At 40.2% G+C, this 23,020-nt stretch overlaps 1 non-coding gene and 1 pseudogene across 1 annotated transcript; one reads left to right on the top strand and one right to left on the bottom strand.

The window, feature by feature from the left end:
* LOC114397165 overlaps window positions 1–23,020 on the bottom strand; it is a 168,633-nt pseudogene continuing 145,613 nt past the window's right edge.
* LOC114397855 lies at window positions 2,422–2,528 on the top strand. The gene has a single exon (XR_003663472.1). It is a non-coding gene; the product is annotated as a small nucleolar RNA R71 (small nucleolar RNA).

Raw genomic sequence — 23,020 nt, 5'->3', positions numbered from 1 at the left:
ATCAACCTTCTTCAACAAGTACTTTAGAGCTGCATGGTCAGTATAAACAATAATGCGGGTACCAAGCAAATAAGATCGAAATTTTTCAAGAGCAAAAACTATGGCTAGAAGCTCCTTCTCAGTAGTAGTATAATTCGCTTAGGCATCATCTAAAGTCCTAGAAGCATAGTATATCACCCTGGGCAATTTATCAATTTTCTGAGCAAGGACAGCCCCCAATGCATAATTTGATGCATCACACATAAGCTCAAAAGGGGCTGTCCAATCGGGTGCCTGGATGATGGGGGTGGTAGTCAGCGCTCTTTTGAGGCAATCAAAAGCCTCTTTGCATCTGTCATTAAAGTCAAACTCCACCTCCTTTTGCAACAAGTTGGACAGTGGAAGGGCTACTTTGCTAAAATCCCTTATAAAGCGCCTGTAGAATCCTGCATGACCAAGAAAAGATCGCACCTCTCGCACACAAGAGGGGTAAGGCAATTGTGAAATAACATAAATTTTTGCAGGATCTACTTCAATACCCTTATTGGAAATAATGTGGCCTAAAACTATACCTTGCTCAACCATAAAATGACATTTTTCAAAATTTAGAACAAGGTTAGTTTCAATGCGTCTATTCAAAACTTTTTCCAAACTATCCAAACAACCATCAAAAGAGGATCCATACACAGTGAAATCATCCATAAACACCTCTATGCAATTTTCTAAGAAATCACTGAAAATACTAATCATGCACTGTTGGAAGGTACCAGGGGCATTGCACAGGCCGAAAGGCATCCTCCTATAGGCAAAAGTGCCTAAGGGGCAGGCGAATGTGGTCTTTTCCTGATCCTCAGGAGCAATAGTAATTTGCATATAACCAGAAAAACCATCAAGGAAATAGTAGTGAGATTTACCTGCCAGGCGTTCAAGCATCTAGTCAATGAATGGCAGGGGAAAATGGTCCTTTTTGGTAACCTAGTTCAGCCTCTTATAGTCAATGCAGACTCTCCAACTGTTCTGCACCCGAGTAGGAATCAGCTCCTCCTTCTCATTTTTTATCACTGTGAGGCCGGTCTTCTTCGGGACTACCTGGACGGGACTCACCCATTGGTTGTCGGAGATAGGATAAATGATTCCAGCTTGCAAAAGCTTGGTTATCTCCTTCTTCACTACATCAAGAATCATCGGGTTAAGTCTTCTCTGTGGCTGTCTTACTGGTTTAGCTCCATGCTCTAAATTTATTCGATGCATACATGTGGATGGGCTAATACTAGGAATGTCCGCCAGGGTCTAGCCTATAGCCTTCTTATGCTTCTTGAGAACAGACAACAACTTCTCCTCTTGCTCATCAGCAAGGGAGGCAGATATAATCACTAGAAAACTTTTGCTATCATCCAAGTAAGCGTATTTTAAATTTGATGGCAGAGGCTTCAATTCTGGTGTGGTCGGCTGGATAGTGGTAGAAGGAGATGGTTTCTCAGCCTGTACCTCATAAAGAAAGTCAGAGGTATGTGTACTTCCTGAAACATGGTTAGTCCTATCTGACTTTATAAAATCAATCTCGAGAGGTAAAACACCACCACCAGACATGCAATCAATATCACTTTCAGATTCACTCTCAGCGTCAAATTCAGACATATGATCAAGTACAATTTCAGACTCAATGCATGAAGAGTGAGAGGCATGCAGATTAGAGTAAAGATCAGTCATGTATTCATCAACAACATGTTCAATTATTTTAGCACGAAATACAGAAAGATCTTCAGATGGGTATTTCATAGCATCCAGAATATTAAAATGAACAGTTATATCACCAAAATCCATGGATAGTGTGCCTGCATATACATCTATCTTAGTTCTAGCAGTTTTCATAAAGGGTCTGCCTAGAATGATGGGAACTGATCCTTGAGAAAACCCATCCTCCATATTCAAAATATAAAAATCAACAGGGAAAATCAGTTCACCAACTCTAACTAAGACATCTTCTATGAGAAGTATGGAACATAAGCTTGAGAAGGTCTATTGTAAATGTTTGCAACATAAGCTTCGGGCTGCTCAATTGCTCCAGGTTGCTGCATGGAAGGGCAAAGGTCTGTATGGTGGTCAGCAGAGGAGCACAAACCACAGACCCTTGCGACAGGTACAGATTTCTGGTTCAAGGCCAGCTGGGTTACCAAGTTAACCAATGCATCCAGTTTGCCTTCAAGCTTCTTAGTTTTAGATGATGCAGCTGAGTTTGTAGCTACCTCATGCACTCCTCTAATGACTATAGCATCATTTCTGGCGCTAAACTGCTGGGAGTTGGAAGCCATCTTCTCAATTAAATTTATGGCTTCAAAAGGGGTCATGTCTCCAAGGGCTCCACCACTGGCAGCATCTATCATACTTCTCTCCATATTACTGAGTCCTTCATAAAAATATTGGAGAAGCAGCTGCTCTGAAATCTGATGGTGAGGGCAACTGGCACATAGTTTTTTAAATCTCTCTCAGTATTCATACAGGCTCTCTCCACTGAGTTGTCTAATACCTGAGATATCCTTCCTGATGGCTGTGGTCCTGGAAGCAGGGAAATTTTTTTCTAAGAATACTCTCTTAAGGTCATCTCAGCTAGTGATGGACCTTGGAGCAAGGTAATACAGCCAGTCCTTTGCCACTCCCTCTAAAGAATGAGGAAAAGCCTTCAGAAATATGTGATCCTCTTGGACATCTGGGGGTTTCATGGTGGAGCAGACAATATGAAATTCCTTCAAATGTTTGTGCAGGTCTTCACCTGCAAGGCCATGAAACTTTGGAAGCAAATGAATCTGTCCAGTTTTGAGAACATATGGGACATCCTCATCAGGGTATTGGATGCACAAGCTTTCGTAGGTGAAATCAGGTGCAGCCATTTGCCTTAGAGTCCTCTCACGGTGTGGAGGTTTTGCCATGTTCTCAGAATGTTCAAAATCAGAATGCTCAGAATCAGAATGCTCAAAATTATAATGCTCAAAATCAGGATGTTCAAAATCACCAATAACAGAATGCATAGATTCACCAGTAATGGAATGCTCAGGATGATCAAAAGGTATAAAATGATGCCTAACTAATCTATGAAATGTCCTATCTATCTCAGGATCAAAGGGTTGTAAGTCAGATGGATTGCCTCTAGTCATACACTACATTCAGCATACACAACTAGTTGCCTTGCCATGTAAATAAAGGTGTAGGTTTGAACTACATCTACCCTCAAATGATATCCAAATGACTTGAAATTTTGTGAGCAACCTTATAAAATGATGAGAAGATAGCACAAAAAATTTCAGGCAAAAATTCAAAGTTTAACTATGGAAACTAAAAATGGTAGGTTAAGAAAAATAAGTGAATAAAACTTGAAAAATATAAAACTTTTGACAGAATCACTATTTTTGGACGATGGAGACCTCAGCAGGCTGGCTGCCATGGCGTAGGAAATTTTTTTCTTCCCCAAATACATATATAATAATTGCGATTCTGATAAGCAGAGCAAAAGTTATGGCCGTTTGAAGTTTTGACAAACACAAAATTAGCTACTTTTTTGGAACTTTCAAATCTGACCAAACTAAAGGCTCTAGCTATTTTTCCCACAAAATATGGATTGAAATAAGTTACCACAAAAAAATTCAGCCAAAAATAACAACCCTAGCTACTAAAACAAAAAATCCAAAATAATTAAGCATGGGTGGTCGCTAAAATCCGTCGCTACATGATTTCTACTACTACTCTGTTTTGCCGCAAGCAAAAGTGGTCGCTAAGTCCGTCGCAAAACATTATTCACAGCAAAACACCCAAAACTGAAATAGGGGAAGCGCTTAATAGGAAAACTGAAACAGAACACACACTAAACAAAATACCAGGACATTAAACAACAGTAACACACATACTAACACAATACTAACAATTAAACATAAAACACGAAAGAATTAAACACACAACACTAGCTATTATGAACCTTAGGACACTGCTCCCCGACAACGGTGCCAAATTTGATCGAGGCCATACCCTAATCAAATAAACATGAAAATGCAGTAACTAGGAAGTGATCCTAGGTCGTTTCCCAACGAGCAATGATAAACCAAATGTTCATAATACACTTGCAGTAACAGTAACAATTGGGGGGGGGGTGTTTGTTTGTTTGTCATTTAAAGGACAGAACAAGTAAATTGGAATACGAAACTACTAATATTAAAAATGGGTTGTTTCCTCTGATTCAGAAGCCATTCTCTTATCCTGGGTTATGGAGAATTCGTCCCTAACAGTTAACCACTTAGTCCAACCCTATTTCAATTTACTAAGCGAAAATCAACTTAGGGTTGTCAATATGTGATTAGGCAACACATACACCAGTTAACCCTTCGTCCATTAAGCATGAACGCAAGTTAGGCTCAGAGGCAATTAATCGAACACGAATCGTGCACTGATTAATGTTCACGAATTTGGGTTAATTGGTGAAGGGGAAACTGCCAGGAAGCCACATTATAAACGAAACCTCAAAGAGAGTTGGGCTTCGTCCTCGAAAGGAAACAACACCAGAAAATCTAGCCTTCCATAAATTCAAACAGAAAACCCAACTGAAACTAAAAGCAGAAACGTAAATGAAGCAGAAACATAAATGAAGCAGAAACGTAAATGAAAGTAGAAGAAGAAACAAGAACAAAATTGTTATTAGAAGCAGAAAATGGAAAATTGCATTAAGAACGAAACAGTAGCATTCAAGCAGAAAAACGTAAAAACCTAAACAAAGCTCTGAATAATGAATAACATAACAGAATAGCCTTGCACGAATCCCAAGGCTGCTATTTAAAAAGAGTCACTCAAAGTCACTGGGCCCTATTACATACTTTGACCCAAAACAAAATAAACACTGAACCACATAAAATAAAATTGCGAAATTTCCTAATTAGAAATTAACTAAGGTAAGCGCTGCTTTATTTGCCCTCTTCAAGTCCACAACCAAAATCCGGATTAAGCCCGATGTTTCATTAATTCCTGAAATTAAACTAGAAACATCAAATTAGCTAAATGAGCCCAAATAATAAAACTGCCTAATTAATTGACAATTAAGACCAATCAATAATTAAAATGGTGCAAAAAGGGTTTAGAAAATAGAAGAAAATGATGGCACATCAAACCCCCCTGTTGTAGGCAAATTCTACATGAGGAAGATACTCATCCCAAGACTTATGGTTGCCTTTCAAAAGAGCCCTTAAAAGGGTGGATAAAGACCTATTCACTACCTCTGTTTGCCCATCAATTTGTGGATGACAAGTGGTAGAGAAAAGAAGTTTAGTTCCTAGCTTAGCCCATAAGGTTTTCTAGAAGTGGCTAAGGAACTTAGCATCTCTATCTGACACAATGGTCCTAGGCAAACCATGGAGTCTCAAAACTTCCCTGAAAATGAGTTTTGAGATGTGGGAAGCATCATCCACCTTGTGGCATGGTATAAAGTGTGCCATCTTGTTAAACCTATCCAACACCACAAAGATAGAGTCTACACCTCTTTGGGTTCTAGGAAGCCCATGGACAAAGTCCTTACTAATGTCTACCCAAGGTGCAGAGGGGATGGGTAAGGGTGTGTATAGCCCATGAGGCATCACCCTAGACTTGGCTTGTAAACAAGCCACACACCTAGTGCAATGCTTATGGACATCTTTCTTCATATGGGGCCAATAAAAATTTTCTTTGAGTAAGACAAGGGTCTTGTCTATCCCAAAGTGGCCCATGAGCCCACCCTCATGGTTCTCTTTCACAAGTAATTTCCTAATGGATCCTTGGGGTATGCAAAGCTTTCCCTCTTTGAACAAATACCCCTCAGCCAAATAGAATCCATCTTGGGCCTTTATCCCATAACTCTTGTAAATGGGAGAGAAATGTTCATCTAAAGCATACAAGTCCCTAATATTATCAAATCCTAAAATTTGAGCTCCTAGGGAGAAAAACAATGTGTGTCTCCTAGATAGGGCATCAGCTACCACATTTGTTTTTCCCTTTTTGTATTTGATAACATATGGAAATTTCTCTAGGTACTCTACCCATTTTGCATGCCTCTTGTTTAACTTTCTTTGCCCTCTAATCTACTTAAGTGATTGATGATCACTATGAATGATAAATTCCTTGGAAACAAGGTAATGTTCCCAAGTTTGGAGGGCTCTTATTAAGGCATAAAGCTCTTTATCATAGGTGGGGTAGTTGAGGGTGGCACTATGAAGTTTTCACTAAAATAAGCAATAGGGTACCCACCTTGTAACAATACATCTCCAACTCCCACTCCAGAGGCATCACATTCTAGCTCAAATTTTTAGAAAAGTCAGGAAGAGCTAGAACAGGTGCCTTAGTAAGCTTTTCTTTGAGCAAAGCAAAGGCTTGCTCTTGTTTTTCACCCCAGGTAAATGCCACATTCTTCTTCACCAGCTCATTAAGAGGTGATGCAATTGTAGAGAAATTAGGAACGAACTTTCTATAGAAGCTTGCTAACCCATGGAAACTCCTAATATCTCCCACACTTTTTGGGGTGGGCCATTCTTGGATGGCCTTGATTTTCTCAGGGTCCACTTGGACCCCATTTCTACCAACTACAAAACCTAAGAAAACTATATTATCTACACAAAAGGTACACTTCTCTATATTTGCATAGAGGGTGTTTTTCCTAAGGACTGAAAGAACTTGCCTGAGATGTCCTAAGTGATCATCTAGGCTCCTACTGTACACTAAAATATCATCAAAATAAACAACTACAAATCTACCTATGAAATCCCTTAAGACATGATGCATAAGCCTCATAAAGGTGCTTGGTGCATTAGTGAGCCCAAAAGGCATCACTAGCCATTCATACAAACCAAACTTGGTCTTGAAAGCGATTTTCCACTCATCACCCTTTTTAATCCTGATTTGGTGATAACCACTTTTAAGATCAATTTTTGAAAAGATATTGGCACCATGCAACTCATCAAGCAAATCATCAAGTCTAGGAATGGGGTGCCTATACTTTACAGTGATGTTATTGATGGCCCTGCAATCTGTACACATTCTCCACATACCATCCTTTTTGGGCACCAACAACACTTGCACAACACATGGGCTTAGGCTCTCTTGGACCCAGCCCTTCTCCAACAATTCTTTAACCTGAGACTCTATCTCCTTAGTCTCCTGAGGGTTAGTCCTATAGGCTGGCCTATTAGGAAGGCTTGCTCCTGGGACTAAATCTATTTGGTGTTCTATTCCCCTTAAAGGAGGTAGCCCAGGGGGTATCTCTTTGGAAAATATATCACCAAATTCATGCAAGAGTTCTTGGACCTTTGGGGGTAAGGTCTCAAATGTAGGAATTGTGGCAGTGCTAAGGGATGTTTCCCTTGATAGGAGAAGGTAGAAAGATTGTTTAAGAAGGAGTGCTCTTTTAATATCACCTTTTGTTGCAAAATGATTTTCCTTTTTAACAATTTTCTTGGAGGAATCCTTTCCCTCTTTTTCCTTCCCCTTGGCCTTTGAAGACAAGGCCTTACTATCCTTCTTTTTCTTTTGTTTTTCTACCTTTTCTTTCTCATCCCTCTTATCTTTCATAGTTATTTGGTCTTTGGCCACCTGTGAAGGTGTTTGAGGATGCAACACAAATTTAGTGGCAAGATGGGTGAGGGTAATCTCATTAGTTAGGCCATTATAAATGATCTTCCTATCAAATTGCCACAGCCTTCCTAAAAGAATATGTCCTGCCTCCATAGGAACTATATCACAATTAACTTCATCCTTATATGTCCCAATGGAGAAAGGTACCTTCACTTGTTGGTTAACTATCATTTCCCCTTGCTCATTGAGCCATTGAAGTTTATCAGGCTTTAGGTGGGGAATGATAGTGAGGTTCAACTTGGAAACTAATCTTGTGCTACAACAATTTCAACAAGATCCACTATCCACAATGAGAAAACAAGTTTTATCTAAAATTTTGCATCTTGTATGAAATATGTTCTCTCTTTGGGATTGAGATAGATCACAAGATTGACCTCTGTCGCAACCTACCCTTCGGCAGAAGGGCGACGCAGGGCTCACGGGTGCGTCTTCCAAGAAAGGAAAATGTGCGGAGTCGCCACCAACATTTATTTGAGGAAAACGTTGGAAAAACCATAAAGGTGTGGTCTACGAACTTTAATCGTGAAATGTTCGAGAGTTGTTTATACGCACGGGGAAGGTATTAGCACCCCATGCGTCCATCACAAGGGATGACAACCTTTAATCAAGTGTGCAAATATGACTTCAAAATGTTTTATTTTCCCTTTTTTATGTCTTTTTGTGTTTTTATGCTTTTTAATTTTGGTGTGGTCGACAAGGGTGTTTCCCTCGCTCCTACGTATCCTCAATTGCAACGAGGAAATCAGACCTACGTAGTTCTTTTAGAACTAAACGTTGGTTAAGTTGTTTTTATCTTTTTTTGCAAGATATATTTTAACTGAACAAGAGGTCATTTAAGGCGTTGGACCATTAAACAATCTTTTGATTTTGAAATGAGAGAAACATTAAGGCGTTGGACCATTAACGATCTCTTGGTTTTTGAAAGGAGAGAAACGTTAAGGCGTTGGACCATTAACGATCTCTTGGAGTGGTCGACAAAAGCAGGGCTTTTGCTCCTACGTATCCTCAATTTCGATGAGAAAATCAGACCTACGTAGTTCTTGCCAAAGCGGTAAAGTTACATGTTGGTTTTTATGCTTTTGAAAGGTCCATGTTAACTGATGAAAGCAAAGAGGACCGTTTAAGGCGCTGGACCTTAAAACGATTTTTAGTGGTTTTTGCGGACAAAGCTTGATTTGTGATTTGATTTTAGCCTTAGTTTCACTTTGATTATTAGTCAATTCATTCAAGGAAACTTCCAAAGAAAAACGTCTGATTGATTTTTTTGATTATTTTATTCAAAGATATTTTGATTATTTTATTATTATTAACCTTTTTTTGGTTTAACCGTGATTACAGTGTGAACGATCGGTTAGATTTTGCTTTAATGGTGATTAAACGACGTTGCAACACAAATGATCGGTTAAAATTCATTTTTATCATTTATTAGGTGAGAAACGACTTAAATAAACGGTTAAAAGCTCATTAAAAGGGGGTATGGAAAATAAATGTAATGAAAACAAAAGTACACAAAACAAGTAGGGACCACTAAGGGTGCATAGAATGAATTAAAAGATTCGATTTCGGGAACTTACAGATTGAAGACCGAAGAACGACGAAGAACAAACGAAGAACGATGAAGAACAGTGAAGAATCTCCACGAAATCGCTTACGGAAACGTCTTGAAAGTGTTACGGAAGCACCTCAGCTTGGATTTTTTTCACGAAAACAATTTTTCTCACTAATTTTGAGAGATTTCTCAATACCAGAAGGGTTGCTTCCACCAGAAGGCACCGCCTTCTTTTGGAACACTCGGGAAGGCCCAAGTGGGCTTGGTTGCTATTTGCACCCCATTTTCACTAAGTACACCCCCTCTTGGTGTTTTTTTATTGATTTCTTTCTAAAACGTTGCGGAACTTTACGAATTACGCAACGATGCTTGTTTTTCCTTCCGGAATGTTGCGAAACTTTACGGATTACGCAACGATGCTCATTTTTCCTTCTAGAATGTTGCGAAACTTTACGGATTACGTAATGATGCTTGTTTCGAGGGTTTCGAAGGGAGCAAACAAAGTTCAAGGACCGACTGCAAGTACTCCCGGACGAAATTAGGGTATGACAGTTGCCCCTCTTTACTTATCTTTTAATTGTGATAAAAGGGAAGTAAAGATAAGACACAAATTTCGTTCTAGCGGAACTTCAATTGGCCGATGAATATTCCAACCAGCGGAACCTATCATTTAGAAAGAAAAAGGCTTCAGGGCGTCAGCAAAACTTCAATGCCTTGAAAGCAATAAAATGGGATAACCACGACGTTTCCACATGCTATCGAACTCGATCGTCCCTGCCTAGCAGAGAAGAATCTTGGGTGTCGTCGGGCTTGAATGTCTTGAATGACAACAGTAAAACCTACAAAAAAAATTCAAAAATAATCAGAATCGGACGACCAACATCATCCCGATATCATCGGACTCATTCGCCTTGGTTGACGACAGGTGCAGATAACCATAAGGTACCCCCGCATGTCATCGGACTCGTCGTCTCTAGATGACAAAAGGTGCAGAAGACGACGTTAGTCTCTGCGTGTCAACGAGCTAGCTTGCCTCTGGTTGACAAAAGGTGTGGATAACCATAAGGTACCCCTGCATGTCATCGGACTCGCCGTCTCTGGATGACAAAACGTGCAGAAGACGATGTTAGTCTCTGTGTGTCAACGAGCTCGCTTGCCCCTGGTTGACAAAAGGTGCAGATGACGACGTTAGTCTCTGCGTGTCAATGGGCTCACTTGCCTCTGGTTGACAAAAGGTGCGGATAACCATAAGGTACTCCCGCATGTCATCGGACTTGTCGTCTCAGGATGACAAAAGGTGCGGATAACCATAAGGTACCCCCGCATGACATCGGACTCGCCGTCTCTGGATGACAAAAGGTGCGGATAACCATAAGGTACCCTCGCATGTCATCGGACTCGTCGTCTCTGGATGAAAAAAGGTGCAGAAGACGATGTTAGTCTCCGCGTGTCAACGGGTTCGCCTGCCCCTGGTTGACAAAAGGTGCAGATGATGACATTAGTCTCTGCGTGTCAACGGGCTCGCTTGCCTCTGGTTGACAAAAGGTGCGGATAACCATAAGGTACCCCTGCATGTCATCGGACTCGCCGTCTCTGGATGACAAAAAGTGTGGATAACCATAAGGTGTCTCCACATGCTACCGGACTCTCGAGTCGCTGGATAGCAAAGGGTGTGTGCGGGTTACCGTCAGGTGTCTCCGCATGCCACCGGACTCTTGGGTCACGGTAACAAAAGGTGGGGTGATCGACAAAAGCAGGGCTTTTGCTCCTGCGTATCCCCAATTGGTGATGAGGAACTCAGACCTACGTAGTTCTTGATTTTGTGAGACTAAAATAGTCTCGGTGTTCTTTCACTAAAATGTGAACATGCTTTAGTAAAGAAATAAAACCTCCAACTGATCAGAGCAACATATGATTTTTGGTGAAAAACAATGTGTCTATTGGGGAAGGAGAGTATGCTGATGAAATTTTCTCATAACCATAAATGAGATTTTGGATGTTAGCATTTCGTTTCTAAACGACCATTTAGAGGAAACACTAGGTCCAACAAAATAGAAGAAAATCACTCAAAGTGTATCAATCTCACAGAGGTAAGTGTTTTATCCTAATTCCGAACCATAGATATGTCATGACTTGATTTTGCAAATCATTTCCTATCAAATCAAAGATTACATGCGTGATCATGGATCAATAGGACTTCTTCGGGAATGGTGTTTTGGTGAGGAATTTGGCTCTGAGTGTTTGGGCCTTTTCCTTTTCTATTTTTATTTAGTGCAGGGCGAGAAAGTCGCTAGTGCACAGGATTTTGGTTGGCGATCAAAGGGAGAGGACCACTTCAAGTCGTGGTTTCCTTTCTTTTCTTGTTTACTTGTGAAAATTCTATATTGTTCAGATATTGTCTGGGCCAAAGACCTTTCTGTATATTTCTTTTGTTTTCTTCCGATCTTTGATCGGGAATTTTTCTTTCTTTTTTTCTTTCTCCCAATCTTTGATTGGGAATTTCTTCTTTTGCTTTCTTCCGATCTTTGATCGGGAACTTTCTTTTTCTTTTTTTTTTTTGTTTTCTTCTAATGGCAAGGATGGGCATTCTCACCCTGGGTCAAGGTTTATGGTGAGTTGGGATTTTGGCTCAAGGCTTGTAGGACGGCTGGACATGATATATGTCAGGGTGTTAGTTCGGCCAGCGATTCAGGGATAAAGGAATGTCTCACATTATTTCCATGACACACATGCAACAATGATGATTTGGAAATTTTATGCAAAACTGGTCATGCATGCACCCATGTGGACACTCAAGCATCAAGTTTTTATGGTCATGTGACACTAGGGCTCAGGATTCATTTTCCCTATTTAAGTCAACCCAGTGTTTCCAAAACATGTTATTTTATCAATTCATGCATTCATCCGAGTCCATTTTGGGCGTTCGGGAAAATTTTCATAGCATTCACCCTTCAGGTGCATACACATTTTTTTTCAAAAACTGGTGTTATGATCAGTGAATCTTTTTCAAAGAAAAGCTGGAAGTTATTTCTTTTCAAAAGCGTGCTGGCCTTTCAGCCAAAAGATATATTTTTTGTTCTTGTTTGTTTTTAGTTTTGGCCATTTTCAAAAGATTAGAAACAGCTTGTAACCTGGGCACGGTTGATACCCGAGATTACATTTTATTGAAAAAAAGTGTGTGAACGAAAGTACACCAGACTTACACATTTTTGTGTTTCAGACAAATCATCATAAAGTAAGTACGACCATATGCCAAAAGTGGTAAATTACTCACAATGCGACAGATAACTGCATGTGCAGTTCAATCACAATGGACATAATAATTGGAAGCAGATAATGTCAGATCACAAGGGAAATAACAGAATAATAGAATAACTAAAAGAAATAATGATGGATAGATCACAAGTTTGCCGATCCTAGTTGTATGGCTCCGCCTCCTCCAAGGAAGTGCAAAAATTCATCATCCCTCAGCTACCCCTGTCTCTGTCTGAGGAATAACCATCCTTTGATGGCCTTGAAACACTATTGATGTTCCACGCTCTGGAATCGGTGTTTGTCAAAGCTTGTGTCGGCTTGTGGGGCCATACTGGAATCCTCTTCAATGGTGCCCTTCCTAAACCGCTTCGCGAGGAGCTTCTTCGTAGCCAATTCTAGGTTGCCTCCTAGTAGCGCTTCTTTAACGTTTTGAGCCAGACGCGTGATGACTTGTCGGTCACGGGCCTAGTATTTTGCTTACCTTTGGCTTTGGACTTGGTCGCCTGCTGGTTGTTGGATCAAGTGGCCTCAGAATAATTAAGAGGGGGGTTGAATTAATTATTGATGAACCTTTACTAATTAAAAAACTTATCCTTCTTAATTACTAGATTCAATTAGGCTTTTACTATAATGATAAGAAAGTAAAGAACAAAAATAAAAACTTAACCAAAAGTAAAAGCGATAATTAAAGTGCACAGCAGAAATTAAAAGTGTAGGGAAGATAAAAGACAAACACAAGAATTTTATACTAGTTCGGCAACAACCCGTTCCTACATCCAGTCCCCAAACGACCTGCGGTCCTTGAGATTTCTTTTCAACCTTGTAAATCCTTTACAAGCAAAGATCCACAAGGGATGTACCCTCCCTTGTTCTCTTTGAACAACCAAGTGGATGTACCCTCCACTTGAACTGATCCATAAGAGATGTACCCTCTCTTGTTCTCTGTTACAACAACCCAAGTAGATGTACCCTCTACTTGTACCACAAAGGATGTACCCTCCAATGTGTTAAGACAAAGTTCTCAGGCGGTTAGTCCTTTGAAACTTTGTGAAGGGGATACAAAAGATATCCCAGGCGGTTAGTCCTTTGAAATCTTTTGTATAAGGGAAAGGAAAGAATCAAAAGAATTCTCAGACTGTGTCGTTTTGAATTCTTTGACAAGGGAGAAGGGAGACACAAAAGAATTCAGGCGGTTAGTCCTTCGTTCTTTTGGAAAAGGGAGAAGAGAGACACAAAAAGAATTCAGGCGGTTAGTCCTTGGCGAATTCTTTTTGGCAAAGGGAGAAGAGAATGAAAAAGATGAATAGCATAAGTTTTTGAACAAAGAAATTTTCTTGGAAGAGAAAGTTTTGAACAAAAACTTTTAGAAAGATGAAGAGAAGATGAAACAGAAAAAATCTATTGAAAGAGATGAAAGAAAATATTGAAAGATTGATTGAAAGAGATGAGTAAGATCAATTTTTGATTGTTTCATGCGAAGGTCACATATTTATAATTTCTTGATGACTCAAGTCAATACTTGTAACTCTTGGCAATTCCTTTAAAACTAATTACTTAAAAAGTTATGACTTTTGAAAGAATCTTCAGAAACAAGTCACTTGAAGAATTGTGACTTTTGGAAATGAATTTTTCGAAAACAGTCACTGGTAATCGATTACCATTAAGGTGTAATCGATTACACATCAACAAATATGACTCTTCATTTTGAATTTTGAAAATCTTAACATTTTAAAACACTGGTAATCGATTACTATATTCTGGTAATCGATTACCAGAGAGTAAAACTCTTTTGTAATGATTTTGTGAAAACTTCTTGTGCTACTCAATGTTTTGAAAAACTTTTTAATACTTATCTTGATCAAGTCTTCTCTTGATTCTTGAATCTTTGAGTCTTGAATCTTGATCTAGATTATTCTTGAATCTTGAATCTTCTTGATGAATCTTGAAATTAATCTTGATCTTGAACTTAATCTTGAAATCATTCTCTGGGCTTTTTGTCATCATCAAAACTTCTTGAATCAATCTTGATTCATCATCATGAAGCTTGCTTCTACACTGGTCGGCCATGTGTCGTAGGCAACGCTCCAACCTTTTTGTGGATGAGCTGAGGTGAACTCTAGAGGTGGTGGCGGTGCGTCTGTTGCTCACTATTGTGATGCCTCGCCCTGCGCCTGTCTGGGGGCGCAATACTTCTCGATGAAAGCCCTATTAATAGGGGCCTGATGACCTTGCTAGGGGCGATGGGCACTCCTAGAACTGACAGAGGCCCGTAATCAGAGCTGGAAACCCCAGGACCCTATTGGACTTCTCCGGGTCCACTAGGTGTCTTGCGGGCACGATCCCTGTAAACAATAGATGACATCAAAAATCAGTTGAGCGATGTGCATATTTACCTATGTCACGATGGCATGACCTTGCTGGGGGGGACAAGCACCTTGTAGGACTGACAGAGGCTCGTAACCAGAGCTGGAAACCCTAGGGCCTTGTTGGACTTCTCCGGGTCCACTGGGTGTCTTGTGGGCACGATCCCTGCAAATAGTGGATGACATCAGAAATCAGTTAAGCCATGTGCATACTTACCTATGTCATGATGACACAGACCAACTGATACTTCTGCAGGGGGAGATCGACACTGTGGTCGCTGGGCAGAATGTTGCTAAGTAGCAACGTCATCCATATCTGTGTAAGAGTGGTCATGTTGGTGCGCATGATCCGCACTCGTCTCTTTGCAGCGGCGCGGGTGAAATCTTGCCCCGGTATGCATAGTAGCTGCACAATAGCCTCCTCCTCTGGTTGTGCTCGCACAGTTGGCCCTCCTCCAGGATCAGGGGGTGGCCTAGGAACTGATAAAAGGAAACTACTGGCCCCTTAACCGGGAGCACAAGTCTCAGTTAAGCATTAGGGGCAGAGGACTGTGAATGCATGTATACATGATTTTGATGATGTCAAAAGAAGAATCAAGCAAAGTTGCTTCAAAAGATAAGCATGGCTTCAAGATTAATACAAGATTGCTTCAACAAACAAAGCCTTGCTTCAAGATTAATCAAGATCAAGCCTTTCCTTAAAACAAAGTGCTTTCAAGACATTCAAGGCTCTGGTAATTGATTACCAGAAGATAGGGTTGAGAAATAGCTGTTGAAAAGGGTTTTGAATTTTCAACATGTAATCGATTACCATATGTTTGTAATCGATTACCAGCAACGAAACTCCTAAAATTCAAATTCAAAAGTCATGACCCTTCAAATTATAACTGTGTAATCGATTACACAGACATTGTAATCGATTACCAGTGGAAAGTTTTCAGAAAATTTGCCAACAGTCATATCTTTTCATTGGATTTGTGAATGGCCATCAAAGGCCTATAAATAGGTGACTTGGGCACGAATTTTAAAGAGAGAGTTTTGCTTGTTCAAAATGTCTTATCCTCTCAAAAGGAAATGAGAGAGATTCCAAGAGAACTTCATTGCCAAATGCTCTCTCAAAAGAAACTCTTGGGCAAGCACTTGCAAATCCATTAAGAGTTTCTCCATGGACTTCAATTGTAATATCCTTCTCTTCAAGAGAGAATTATTCTTTCTTTCTTCTCATTCAAAGAGATTAATTAAGGGACTAAGGGTCTCTTAAGTTTTAAGGATTCCTGAACATAAGGGATGAGTTGTCCCTGTGTGGTTCAGATTTTGTAAATGGATTTTTACAAAGGGAGTGGAAAATCTCAAGTAGGTTGCTTGAGCACTGGACGTAGGCACGGATTTTGCCGAACCAGTATAAAAATTGAGTTTGCATTCTCTCTTCCCTTATCTCATTTATGTTATTGCAATCAATTTTGCCTTGCATGTTTAAAGAACATTATTAAATTGATTGCTACTGCTTCTTCTGCATTCTAAGCCTATCCATCTTAAGATTATTGGCTGAGTAATGACATTGTTGGGCTGGTGGGAAGTTTGGCCATGTAGGAATGACAACCTCAACATGGGTTCCTTCCTCATTCTCATCCTCTTCATTTGCCCCAATTTTCTCATTCATCAAAGCAAGATGATCAAATTTGCCTTTTCAAACCCACTTCGATCCTTTCGCCGATGAAGACCAAATCCGCAAAGCTTGAGGGTGCGTACCCCACCATTTTTTCATAGTAAAACACTGGTAATGTGTCTACTATTATTGTGATAATCTCTTTCTCCATCATTGGAGGTGCCACTTGAGCTGTCAGGTCTCTCCACCTTTGGGCCTATTCATTGAAAGATTCGTGCCCCTTTGGTCATCCAGAGGCGGCGGGCCCGATGACATACGGGAACCATTTGGTCCCGCACTTTTAAACTTTCTTTTGCTATCTCTAAGACTCAAAGCATGATAGCACGCAGAGACTAACGTCGTCTTCTGCGCCTTTTGTCATCCAGAGGCGGCGGGCCCGATGACATGTGGGGACAAATTATGGTCATTCGTACACTCGATGAGTGATAAACACGCAGAGACAAATTCTGCGCCCTTTGTCATTCAGGAGCGGCATGTTGAGTGATAAACGCGTAGAGACAAATTCTGCACCCTTTGTCATTCAGGAGCAGCGAGTCGAGTGATAAACGCGCAGAGACAAATTATGGTCATTCTTCACCCTTTGTCATTCATATTTCGCAAGTCGAGTGATAAACGCGCAGAGACAAATTATGGTCATTCTGCGCCCTTTGTCATTCGGGGACAGTAAGTCGAGAGGTGGGCAGCGAAAAATTATGGTCATTCCGTACACCTTTTCGCCATCCAGAGGCGATCGTGTCCAGTGGCACGCAGAGACAAATTATGGTCATTTTGCGCCTTGCCGCCCAGGCTCGATCGTGTCCAACAACACGCAGAGAAAAATTATGGTCATTCTGCGCCTTGTGTCAACCAAGAGGATCAAATTCGACAGTATTAGGATGATGTGTCGGTACTGATCATTTTCAAAATTTTTGCAGGTTCCGCTGGCAGGGAGATTCACCGACCGAATGGTGTTTCGCTCGAACGAAATTAGTGTCTTATCTTTACTTCCCTTTTATCTCCAGTAAAAGACAAGTAAAGAGGGGCAACGGTCATACCCTAATTTCGTCTAGGGACCATCCATTGTTGGGATGCGACCCTCATTTGACCACTTCGAGGTACTTGGCACCCATCGTTGGGCAATTCGTGAAGTTTCGTGGCATGTCGGAAGTCAAAAGAAAGCATTGTTGCACAACCCGTGAATTTCCGTGACATGCCGGAAGTCAAAAGGAAGTGTAAATGCATAATCCGTAAAGTTCCGTAACATTCCGGAAGGCAAAAAAGGGATGATTACGTAATCCGTAAGGTTCCGTAACATTATGGAAAGAAAACAAGTATCGTCACGAAATTCGTAAGTTTCCTTAATGTTACGGAAAAAGAATCAACAAAAAAAGCCAAGGGGGTGTATTTAGTAAAAGGGGGTGCAAATAGCAACCAGGCCCATTTGGGCCTTCCAGGAAGTTGGTGCCTTCTGGAGGAAGCAACCTAGCTCGCCTGGGTGAGCTGGGTGGCAAGCTTCTCATTCCTTTTCCTATAAATAGGGGAAGGAGGGAAGAACAAAAATGTTCAACCCTCCTGGTATCTGAGATTCACTTAAAATTAGTGAGAAAAATTGTTTCCGTGAAGAAAATTCAAGCTGAGGCGCTTCCGTAACGCTTCCGTGACGTTTCCGTGGGTGATTTTGCAAAGATTTTCAACCGTTCTTCGTCGTTCGTCGTTCGTTCTTCGGTCTTCAACCGGTAAGTTCCCGAAATCGAACTTTTCAATTCATTCTATGTACCCTTAGTGGTCCTCATTTGTTTCGCGTGCTTTTATTTTCATTTCATTTACTTTCTGTACCCCCTTTTGACGTGCTTTAGTCATTTATTTAAGTCATTTTCTCGCCTAATCAAAAAATAAAATAAATTTCCACCGATCATTCGTATTGTAACATCCTTTAATTTCTGTTAAAATGAATTCCGACCTTTCGGTCATGCCGTAACCACGTTTAAAACCAAAAAAGAGGCAAAATAATAATATAATAATAAAAAATATCTTTTAGTAAAATAAATCAAAAAAATCAATCGGACGTTTTCTTTGGGATTTTTCTTTCTTAATTGAATCGACTAATAACCAAAGTGAAACTAAGGCTAAAATCAATTCATAAACCAAACTTTTTGTCATCGCCTAGAAAAGCCATTTTAAAGCTCCAACGCCTTAAAATGGTCTTTTCCACCTTTATTGTTTAAACATAGATTTCTAAAAAAAGACTAAAATCAACATGTAACTTTGTTACCTCTTTCAAAAATAAAGAGATCATTAATGGTCCAATGCCTTAATGTTTTCTCTCTTTTCAAAAGAATCGAAAGATTGTTTAATGGTCCAACGCCTTAAATGACCTTTCATTCAATAAAAACATATCTTGCAAAAAAGGATAAAAAAATAACTTAACCAAACACTTTGTTCTCAAAGAACTACGTAGGTTTGATTTCCTTATCACAATTGAGGAATACGTAGGAGCAAGGGAAACACCCTCGTCGACCACAAAAAGATAAAAATATAAAAAGTACAAAAAGAAATAAAGATGTAAAAGGGAACATAAAAATTGAAGTCATGTTTGCACATTTGATTAAAGGTTGTCATCCCTTGTGACGGACGTGTGAGGTGCTAATACCTTCCCCATGCGTAAATACAACTCCCGAACCTTTTCACTTAAAGTTCGTAGACCACGTCTTTTCCGGTTTTTCCGATGTTTTCCTCAAATAAACGTTGGTGGCGACTCCGCGCATATTTCTTTCTTGGGAGATGATCCCACGAGTCATGCGTCGCCCTCCCGCCGAAGGGTAGGTTGCGAAAATGTGCATGATCAGATTGAGGTTGTTGGCTCTCAATGAGTATAGGAGTGGAGCTATTGACATTCTCATTGGGAGTGTACGCCACATTGGGTGGCATATAATTGGGAGGCAAGCCATATGGTGGGAAGGTATGCCTGTTTTTCGCACTAAATGAGGGCCGCCCGCACCTCCCAACTCTTTGCCTTCCAGACCTACCATATCTGAGGTTGGATGATTTATTTGGTTGAGGCCATATGAGGGGGTCAGGTCCACCTCAACAATGGTGTTGGTAACGGCTATTGCAACCGCATTGACCTCCATTATCTCCTTTATGCTCATCATGGCCTCCATCCTTGTGGCCATTTGCTCTTTCAAGGCCTCCGTGTCGGCCTTCACCTGCTCTTGCACCTCCTCTACTTCACCCATTGCTCTAGCACAAGTTCGATAAAGGCATCGTAAAGCGTGTTCTTTCCTTTTGATAACAATGATTAAGTTCGTTTTTTTTTCAAAGGAAGAATGCAATGAGCAATGCAACCAATGAAAAGCATGGATGTATGCGAAGGATGCACGGTTGAAGTATTGTGAATTTTTATGCAAGACATGGGGTTGAATCAATTTAGATTTTCAACATGGTCCATGACATCTTTGTCAAGGTGAAACTGGAAGTAACAAGGACATCAACAGTCCTAAATGTGTTTGGCAGTAGACGAAGCAGCGATGTAACTCGATCCATCTTTTGCCCCAATGTTTTGCAAGATGGTTACTTCCATACTTCAACTTGACTTGATGAACCTTTACATAAAAGCATGAGCTTGGTTCAACCTTATAATCCAAGGAATGAAAATTTCAATTGTCAATAATTTGACAACATTTCACAGAGATGAATGACTCGAGCATACTTAAGTTATGCATGGCAAATGTAATTATGAAATTGAGATGCTCGAAGAAACATCTTCTCTTAGTTAACCATGCATTAGGTACCAAGTTCAATAATTTTTTTTAAATGAAACAGGTTTATGATCCCAACATGGTTGGCTCATGGTACAGAACATATGCAACTAAGAATGCAGCATGAATTTTCATGCTTCTTTTTTTGTTTTTGTTTTGCAGAGGAAAATGCAAGGATCATGCATGAGTAAACATGAAAAAAAATGGTATGCAAAAAACCTATTAGATGCATATGCATGGTGATGAAATGACTTATGCAAAATGCAATGCATGAATATGGTAAGTGACAAATGCAGGAACATATGTCCATTACGATGCCATGAAGAGATGCTTATGCGGTGCATGATATGAATGCATTTACGGACACGAGAGCCCGAAAAATCATCTCTTCTTGCCTGCGCATTTGGGGGCGCAGTGCCCCATGTGTGCAGTTAAGAAGGTGATATGGACCTTCCAACTTCCCGTGATAAAAGACGAGACCAACATACAACGCATGCGTGATGACATGATGCAGATGCGCAAAAGCGCAATAGTGGGATGTACACAACATGACAATATCCTCAAATAATCATACAACAAAGGCGTACATGACATTTAGGTTATATGCATGGCAGTGTTTAAAAGGCACGCAGCATGTTCGCTTCGTGCCCCTATTTTAGGGACCTAAACGGGAGGAACTAAAAGGCTTTTAGTGATAATTCCCAAGGTGGTCATATCTCTCTTGATGGTTTCTAGAGGTATCACCCCCTTCGAAAAACATATTGTGGCAGTAGGGACTACCAACAACAATATGTTATCAAAGATAAAAACTCTAGATGAGGGTTCACTGTTATCAAGCAAGTCGGAGACCCAGCATGACCACAAATTCACCTCCACTCCTTATATTCCCATGAACCCGAGTGTAGGGCCTAGTATCTCAATGTGTGTGTGAAGGGTAGGTGTTATGTGTGTGTAGAAAAATGGTATTTCTAACTATGAATGTAATTGATAAACAAACACACCAAACACAACAACATAGCCAAGGTTATGTACAAATATGGACAAAAACCAAAGATAAAAAGGAATGAAGAACATAAATAAAGAAAAAGTCATGATGAGATGTTGCACGCTGATTGATTGGCCTAACTCTCTAAAAAATAGTCCCCAGTGGAGTCGCCAACTGTCTCAACCTACCCTTCGAAGGGAGGGTGACGCGGGGCTCACAGGTGCGTCTTCCAAGAAAGGAAAATGCGTGGAGTCGCCACCAACGTTTATTTGAGGAAAACGTCGGAAAAACCGGAAAGGTGTGGTCTACGAACTTTAATCGTGAAAGGTTCGAGAGTTGTTTTTACGCACGGGGAAGGTATTAGCACCCCATACGTCCATCACAAGGGACGACAACCTTTAATTAAGTGTGCAAATATGACTTCAAAATGTTTTATTTTCCCTTTTTATGTCTTTCTGTGTTTTTATGCTTTTTAATTTTGGTGTGATCGACAAGGGTGTTTCCCTCGCTCCTACGTATCCTCAATTGCGATGAGGAAATCAAACCTACGTAGTTCTTTTAGAACTAAACATTGGTTAAGTTGTTTTTATCTTTTTTGGCAAGATATATTTTAACCGAACAAGAGGTCATTTAAGGCGTTGGACCATTAAACGATCTTTTGATTTTGAATGGGGAGAAACGTTAAGGCGTTGGACCATTAACGATCTCTTATTTTTGAAATCAGAGAAATGTTAAGGCGTTGGACCATTAACGATCTCTTGGTTTTTGAAAGGAGAGAAATGTTAAGGCGTTGGACCATTAATGATCTCTTGGTTTTTGAAAGGAGAGAAACGTTAAGGCGTTGGACCATTAACGATCTCTTGGGGTGGTCGACAAAAGCGAGGCTTTTGCTCCTACGTATCCTCAATTGCGATGAGAAAATCAGACCTACGTGTTCTTGCCAAAGCGGTAAAGTTACATGTTGGTTTCTATGCTTTTGAAAGGTCCATGTTAACCGATGAAAGCAAAGAGGATCGTTTAACGCGCTAGACCTTAAAATGATTTTTAGTGGTTTTTCCGGACAAAGCTTGATTTGTGAGTTGATTTTAGCTTTAGTTTCACTTTAGTTATTAGTCAATTCATTCAAGGAAACATCCAAAGAAAAACGTCAGATTGATTTTTACATTAATTTATTCAAAGATATTTTGATTATTTTATTATTATTTTGCCTTTTTTTGGTTTAATCGTGGTTACAGTGTGAACAATCGGTTAGATTTTGCTTTAATGGTGATTAAACGATGTTGCAACACAAATGATCAGTTAAAATTCATTTTTATCATTTATTAAGTGAGAAATGACTTAAATAAACGGTTAAAAGCTCGTTAAAAGGGGGTACAGAAAATAAACGTAACGAAAACAAAAGTACAAAAAACTAGTAGGGACCACTAAGAGTGCATAGAATGAATTGAAAGATTCGATTTTGGGAACTTACCGGTTGAAGACCGAAGAACGAACAAAGAACGATGAAGAACGGTGAAGAATCTCCACGAAATCGCTTACGGAAACGTCTCGAAAGCGTTACGAAAGCACCTCGTGATGCAATCCTCCCTAGGAAGGGACCAGTCACTAGAGCCATGAGCAAGAGGCTCCAAGAGGATTGGGCTAGAGCTACTGAAGAAAGCCCTAGGGTTCTCATGAACCTCAGGGTAGATTTCTGAGCCCATGGCCCAAGTTTGGGTCCAATTCTCTTTGTACATATTAGACTAGGATGTCATTATATTTGATCCTTGTATTTAGGGCTCCATATTGTACGTAAGGTACCCTAGAAATATAGGATTTTTCAGCCCTTGTATTTTAGGGCACCTAGACTAG

Source organism: Glycine soja, chromosome 18, assembly GCF_004193775.1.
Source record: "Glycine soja cultivar W05 chromosome 18, ASM419377v2, whole genome shotgun sequence".
NCBI lineage: Eukaryota > Viridiplantae > Streptophyta > Magnoliopsida > Fabales > Fabaceae > Glycine > Glycine soja.
Note: the sequence above shows the minus strand (reverse complement) of the source record. Positions and strands in the feature narration are given on the sequence as shown.